Source organism: Eretmochelys imbricata, chromosome 1 (assembly GCF_965152235.1).
Source record: "Eretmochelys imbricata isolate rEreImb1 chromosome 1, rEreImb1.hap1, whole genome shotgun sequence".
Taxonomy (NCBI): Eukaryota; Metazoa; Chordata; order Testudines; family Cheloniidae; genus Eretmochelys; species Eretmochelys imbricata.
The window spans coordinates 161607977-161615912 of NC_135572.1; positions in this window are offsets into that span (position 1 = coordinate 161607977).

Below are 7936 nucleotides of genomic sequence, written 5' to 3' on the forward strand. Positions count from 1 at the left end.
CAATATTTTAGCCACCCTTCTCTTACATAAAGAGAAATTATACTTCATGGTAGTCATATATTTTGCAGGCCAAAACTTTTCTTAGGTGATTCTTAGGTACTGCAGTAATACAAATGGTAATCAAAACTGACTTTAATATTAAAAGTCTGTCTACATCCATACAATAAAAATTTGCTTCAGCCATTTTAACTGAGTTGACAAAGGAGTAATAAGAACAACAGTCACCTTTATGCTGAATAGGAAATTTTCAAAGAGAAGCAAATAGTTTAAATGTTCAATATTTAAAGTTAAAATGATTTTAGAGGTTAATATTTTAAAAACCTATCACTTATAACGTTGTTCTGACTGTGTTTTTAAAATTAAATTTTGGAATTGACATAAAGCGGTGGTACACTAACTGTATATTGTCCCTGCCCGTGTATTCAAAATCATAATTGCAAATGTGGCATGAAGAGTTAATATTCTGTTGCAGCCAACTGTATCGGAGTGCTGGTGCTACAATGAGAACTTTAAAATATATTTGGGTCATTTTACAGGAAAGAGAGATTACTTTGAATTTGCTGTGGCTTAGATCGTTCTCAGCATAGTCAGTTTGATTTTTTTTTTTATGGTAAAAGCTCACTGGAATACTTGTAACAGTACAGTTTTGTGTCTTAACTGCATTACTTTGCCTGGTTCCGAAATTTCTGACTCACTTTATATTGTGCTAGAATCTCAACTGCCCCTGCTATATTTGGCCTTATAGTGTGATAATTGATGAAGGTAAGACCAAGTCTTCAGCAAATTTTATTAGTGTGAAGCCTCTCATCATTGGGTGCTTTCATTTAAAGTACTGTTAATATAGTAAGAGTTTAGAGCTCAGGAAAACAAGTGGCCACCACTATATAAGTGGTATATTTTGAAATGTACAAGTGAGGAGACCTTTTTTCTTTTTTTACTTCTAAAACAAATTTTACTTAATTTGAAGAAAACCCGTTTCTAGGGTTGCTTTGTAGGTATGACCTGAGATGAAAATATTTTTGCCATGAAAGAATTGTTCATTGGCTACCCCACTTGCTTGCTTATACATTTCAAACGTGAACATTTATTTATTGTAAATTGAAGATTGCAGAGGAAAACCTTGAATAAATAACAATACTTGTAAACTTTTACAGCAGTGGTTTTCAACCTTTTTTTCATTTGCGGACCCCTAAAAATTTCAAAGGAGGTGTGGGCCCCTTTGGAAATTTTAGACATAGTCTGCAGACCCCTGGTTGAAAACCACTTTAGTGTATGGTAAGAGGTCTACAAAAGGTTGCTGTTAGACAGCGTGTGTGGACCCCCAGGGTTCTGCAGACCACAGGTTGAAAACCACCGTTTTACAGAAATAGAAAGTATATTTCTAGTGTTTGTCTTAGTTACCACTGCAGTTTGCAACTTTTCAAAATAGTACCTTAAATACAGCTGAATTTACTCCCAGCTTATACTAAGCAAAAAGGAAAAATTATGTATTTATTATGAAGGTGTTTTAAAAAAAACCAAAAAACTGATAAATCCAAAGTCTGGAAATCAAAGCTAGAAAAATTAGAACTAGGAAAAAAGTGTATACTGTGTTTCTAACAAGGAGTGACTTACCTTTGGGAGTAACTTATCAGGGGATGTGATAGGGTCTTCATAACTTGAAATCTTCAAATCAGGACTGAATGTTTTATAAAAGATGTGCTCTAGTTCAAATTCATCTCACTGAATGAATTACTGAGTGAAGTTGTGTGGTCTTGACTATGCAGGAGATCAGATTAAATCTAATGGCCTGAAAATATATGGGTCTGATCCAGTGCCAACTGAAGTTCATAAGCCTCTTTCCATTAGCTTCAGTTGGCATCAGCTCATGTTCTGTGGATCCGAAATATCCGCCATCTCCACTATGAGAAAATAGAACAGTGATTTGCTTTTTAAAAAATCCTGTAGTCTTTTTCAACATGGATTCCAGAGGCAGCAGTTTAACAAACTCCCTTCCCCCCACAAAATTTGCAACCACAATTCTGCCCCTCTGGCCTCCGTTCCCCCCAAAACACCTTCCTCAACTTGGAAGAGCTTTCTTCTTACAAGTCTTATTATAGGGGGACCTGGCAGCCACCCCTGAATACAAGTTGCCCGACATGTTTTTATAAGATACTTGCAATCTGGTTGGAGAAGCTATAACATCTCCCTATGTTGCTTGCAGCCAGCCTTTGAAATTCAGCAGGGAGAAAGGCACTTATCTGGCTCCAGAGTTTTTTTTTTGTCCCATGAAATTCAAGTTTGGTTGAGACATAAACTTTAGAAAATCACCGTTTCTCTGCTTTTGTTCCGTCATACCAAAATAACAGCAACATGAACATTCTAATCTAGGACTGGGCTGATGTTCCCACCAAAGCTGGGGCCATAGTAGCTCACGCTGCACTGGGACTCCCTGCAACAAACAGCTGGGCGAGGCTCCCTCCACTAACTCCACCCCTCTGACCCAGTATGTGGCCCCTGCACCTCTCTTCCTTTCCACCTGGACATCACATGGGTAAGGAACTCCCTAAATCTCTTGGGGTAGGGAAGAGAAAAAGAGCCAGCCTAGGGTTCCTTCAACAGCCCACTCCATGTTGGATCCACCATGCGTACCCCCTCTCTTGGGTGCAAGCTCTCCCTGATCACCATGCATGTCTCCAGCAGGCCATTCTACCTTTCCCACACTCCAGCCTTGTCATGCTCCCAGCTAATGCAGTTAGTCCTGTAGCTTGAGTTGCCCTGTAGTGCTGGACAGTCAGAGTTCAAGCATTATCAGTGATCCACAATGAGGGGTTATTACAATTACAGATTTTTTTTTTACCTTTTTCCTTTAAAAAACAAAAAACCTATGGGATATTACACAGCAAAAACTGCTTAAAAACATATATTAAGGTTGCAAAGTCAGGAGCTCAAAAGTAAGGAACAGCCCATGCAACCTTAATTCAGCCCCCTTGTGCCATATGCATGAGGATAGTCTTGAATTACATATTTGGATACTATTTTTTTTTCCCTAGGACCCTTGCCTCATTAAGAACAGGATGGAGAGTGCCCAAGGAATGAATCAGAATTATGCTGTTAAGGAAGTTGTTTGTAGGATTCCAGCTTCATTTGCTCTAGAAGTTGGCAGATGTGTTAGCAAACAAGGTAGGAGACTGCAGGAAATGAGATGATGGTCTTATGGTTAAGGCAGGTGAATCTCACATAGGAGAACTCATTTCTAACCCTACTTCCGTCACAGTCTTCCATTGTGATGCTAAGCAAATTATGCAAGACACAATTTTGGCATGTGGCCACTAATTGTGTGTTCCTTGTTTTCTGGATGAAACATAAAATAAGATACCTGGGCCTGATGAGCAGAAGTGCTGAGTACTTACAACTGCAACTTAAGTTGATAGGAGGCATGGGTGATCAGTCCCTGTGTAATAAGGTAGTAGTGTCAGCAGGAATGAGTTCCAGTCGTGGCTTTGTTTCACTGTGTCTTGCTCAGGCAAGTCTTTTTACCTTAATTTTACCTTTATAATAATGGTCTCTTAGGGGAAGCGCTCAGTTACTATCATGATGAATACCCTAGAAAAGATTGAGGAACTAAATGCTTCTCTTTTCCTGCCCGTATTGCAGGTTTTGGATAATGTGTGGTAAATAATGCACTAATTGAATGATGAGGATAAAAACATTGTGAACAGCAGTTTCAGATCCAGAACATTGCCTATCCTCGATACCAAGGGAGGAAGGGGTCCTGAGGGAAAAAAAATACCATGTAATTAGACTGTTATAATTACGTGTACAAGGGGGCCAAATTGAGGTTGCACGGACAACCTAGATTCTGGCATTTCCTAACTTTCAATTGCTTGACTTTGCAAAGTTAATAAATATTTAAACATAGTCTTTGTAACATAGTTTTTGTATGTGACAATATAGAATACAGTGTTCGTTGAGGTGTTTTTTAAAAAAGCTATATTGTACAGGCTTTTAAATGTGTGCATTTCTAAAAACAGATTCCTACCTTAAACAGTTGCTAAAAAGAACATGCGTAGCTACTTGGGTTTTAGCCAAGGGGTTGCAGAGAGCTTCCACAGTCAGTCATATTGTCCACCTTGCTTTTGAGGCTGATTAGGATATTTCAGATATTGAAATCGCTCTGGTCTGACTATCTCCTAGACAATTTCAAGGGAAGGGCTATTTCATACTCATATTGTTGACAAAACTGGCTTATTTCATCACCACCTCATAGACTTTAAAATTAACCCATTACTTCATAGAGAGCTAATTCAAAGAATAGAGGGGCGGGCAGGCAGACTAGTCTCATGATAGCTGCTGAACCCAGTGAGCAATTGTTCTGCTCCCTTCTCACCACGTTGCAGGTGAATGACCAGTCCTGCAAAGAAATAACAAAAATAAAGTTTGCTGATCCAGGGGCCTGTGCTGCTATTGCGAGGTTGTCACAGGATAAAGTCAGCCATTATGTAGGAAAAGGGACCACAGTGGGAAGAGCTCGGAGCTGGTCACACAATAGGGTAAGAAGCATCCTGGACAGGACCATGATGTGCCACTGTCAGCCTTCTAGGGCAATAGGTACAGGCAATTCTTTGGTTTGTGGTTTACAAAGAGCTGCTATAAAACAGTTAAACATACAATTTAAATAGTGCCCAATTTGGCTATTTCTCTTCAGGAGTGTGTTTGCACAGTTTGTATTAAGCACCAGCAAGCAGCAAATATGACGTGACTTTGCTGTAGCGTATATGAAGAGAGGTGCACAGGGGATGTGGATTCAGCCCAAAAGCCTGCTCAACACCCTCTCTAACACTTTTTTTCCCCATATTTTCTTCTTTGGCATCAGCTGTGTGAGAATTTATGCAAAGAATATTTACTTTGACAAGTACTGAAATATAGCCGACTCTCCTTTTTTTATATCAAATTGTACATGTAGTTGGCTTTTTTAGCCTTCTTCCAAGCTAGCGTAGTAGGTATATTTTATTTATTCATTAATATATATTACACCTCCTACACTCTCTAGGCATATGTAGGCATTTTAAAAAAGATAAATCCCTGTTTTTTTTTTCCTAACAACCCCTCCTGCAGATTAAAACACACACCACTGTATTGATTGGGTACCTCTTGGGTAATGGTCACTGTCGGGAATAGCGGGGTCTCTTGAAAAAACTGCAGGAGCGAGTTTCCTGAGTTTGTGTGTGCATTTGTGTTCACCACAGCTTTTTGTGTGTGAATAGTCTTCACTGCGTCTTACTGAGCACTCATTCGATTATGTTTCACTGTTCTGCGAATAACAGCAGACTAAAAAGCCATGTAAGAAAACATGCAATCTTTGACTCTTACTCATTTTTATTTCTAATGTGCTCGTGTTCATTTTAGCATGAACTACCTGAAGAGATTGGGCCCTTAAATGCACAGAAATAAAAACACTGTCTCTAAAAATATTTTCATTAGCTAGAGGTGGGCCATATAATGCTCTGATTTTAAGAATTATGGTCTCCCGGTAACAACACCATAGTTAAGGTTGCATCAGAATTTTCTGTTCTATAGGGTATGTACCTCTGGTGTCTCCCCTTTTTTTGGAACCCATTTTATAAACATACCTTGGGGGACTTGAACCAAATTTTACTCACTAATGAGCATGTGGAGCAATGACCAGTGTTTTATTTGGTGTTTGAAAGTTCTTGGGTTTTTAGGAAATTTGGGAAAACCACAACTTTGGAAAGATTTCTCTCTCCTCGCCCTTCACTCCCATGCACAGTTGCAGCTGCTTGAGCAGTAATCTTGCAACATCAGAGACAAATCAGCTGCTCACCTTCCTTCCAGTGTATTTGCATACTAAGGGAGAGTCACTATTGCATTGGTTGTCCTGGAAATGTGGCAACAGCTGCCTTCCATAACTGATTTACCTTAGACTAACATAGCATTACCGAGAAGGATCACAGGAGGGAGCTGTAATGAAAGTTAAGGAGCAAGTTAAGGAAGTATGGGCTGGATGAATGCACTATAGGGTGGGTAGAAAGCTGGCTAGATTGTCGGGCTCAACGGGTAGTGATCAATGGCTCCATGTCTAGTTGGCAGCCGGTGTCAAGTGGAGTGCCCCAGGGGTCAGTCCTGAGGCCGGTTTTGTTCAATATCTTCATAAATGATCTGGAGGATGGTGTGGATTGCACTCTCAGCAAATTTGCGGACGATACTAAACTGGGAGGAGTGGTAGATACGCTGGAGGGGAGGGATAGGATACAGAAGGACCTAGACAAATTGGAGGATTGGGCCAAAAGAAATCTGATGAGGTTCAATAAGGATAAGTGCAGGGTCCTGCACTTAGGACGGAAGAATCCAATGCACCGCTACAGACTAGGGACCGAATGGCTAGGCAGCAGTTCTGCGGAAAAGGACCTAGGGGTGACAGTGGACGAGAAGCTGGATATGAGTCAGCAGTGTGCCCTTGTTGCCAAGAAGGCCAATGGCATTTTGGGATGTATAAGTAGGGGCATAGCGAGCAGATCGAGGGACGTGATCGTCCCCCTCTATTTAACATTGGTGAGGCCTCATCTGGAGTACTGTGTCCAGTTTTGGGCCCCACACTACAAGAAGGATGTGGATAAATTGGAGAGAGTCCAGCGAAGGGCAACAAAAATGATTAGGGGTCTAGAACACATGACTTATGAGGAGAGGCTGAGGGAGCTGGGATTGTTTAGCCTGCAGAAGAGAAGAATGAGGGGGGATTTGATAGCTGCTTTCAACTACCTGAAAGGGGGTTCCAAAGAGGATGGCTCTAGACTGTTCTCAATGGTAGCAGATGACAGAACGAGGAGTAATGGTCTCAAGTTGCAGTGGGGGAGGTTTAGATTGGATATTAGGAAAAACTTTTTCACTAAGAGGGTGGTGAAACACTGGAATGCGTTGCCTAGGGAGGTGGTGGAATCTCCTTCCTTGGAAGTTTTTAAGGTCAGGCTTGACAAAGCCCTGGCTGGGATGATTTAACTGGGAATTGGTCCTGCTTCGAGCAGGGGGTTGGACTAGATGACCTTCAGGGGTCCCTTCCAACCCTGATATTCTATGATTCTATGATTCAAAGGAGATTGTATTTGAACTGTGGTAAGTTGCACTGTTGCCTTTCAAAGATCAATTGTTTACCTTCCTTAAAAAGGTGGTTTTTTTGAAGCAGAAAAGATGATAAACAATACACAGGAAGGGGAGCTGCAATTTTGTATCTGCTTCTTACAAAGTGGGGAATTGTAGCTCTGAGTCCCTCTTCAGTTCTCTGTTACACACAAATAAAAATATCATTGAGCAGCTGCAGGAAAACTGGAGTTCCATTTATAAAAAAGGTTCATAAAGATAACAGCAACAAAATCAATATTGAAGACAATGAATGTGTGTGCTTTATTAACAAAATGGCACATTTATAAAAATTTCAGTTAAAAATAGAAAATTCACCAACAAAAAATGTTTAGTTAAAGATCACTCTAGTCAATAAATCATAAAAATTAGGAAACACAAAGTTAAGGATTAAAAAGGCCTAAAATGTTGCAAAATCGAGGACTCATTAGTTAGGAAATGCCAGAATGAATATTGCCAATCCCCCGCCCAGCCCTAGAGTGCCGTGTGGGCAGGCAGCAAGTGCCCCCCGCTGCCCCAGAGGTGGGCACGCCCCTGACCCAGAGCACAGGGTGGGCAGGTGGTGTGTGGACCCTCCCCCAGCCCTGGAGCATTGGGTGGCACAGCCCCAGCAGGCTTCCCGGAAGAGGAGCAGTCTGCATGGGCTGGGGCCAAGCTGCAAGCAGGTGGGGGCCTTGGGGTAGAGTATGGGCAGGGCCACATAGGGCTGTTTGGGGAGGCACAGCCTTTCCCTGCCTATGCTACCTGCCATGGCACTGTTCTACTCTACTCATCTAAGACATGCCTCACCGCCTACACTGCT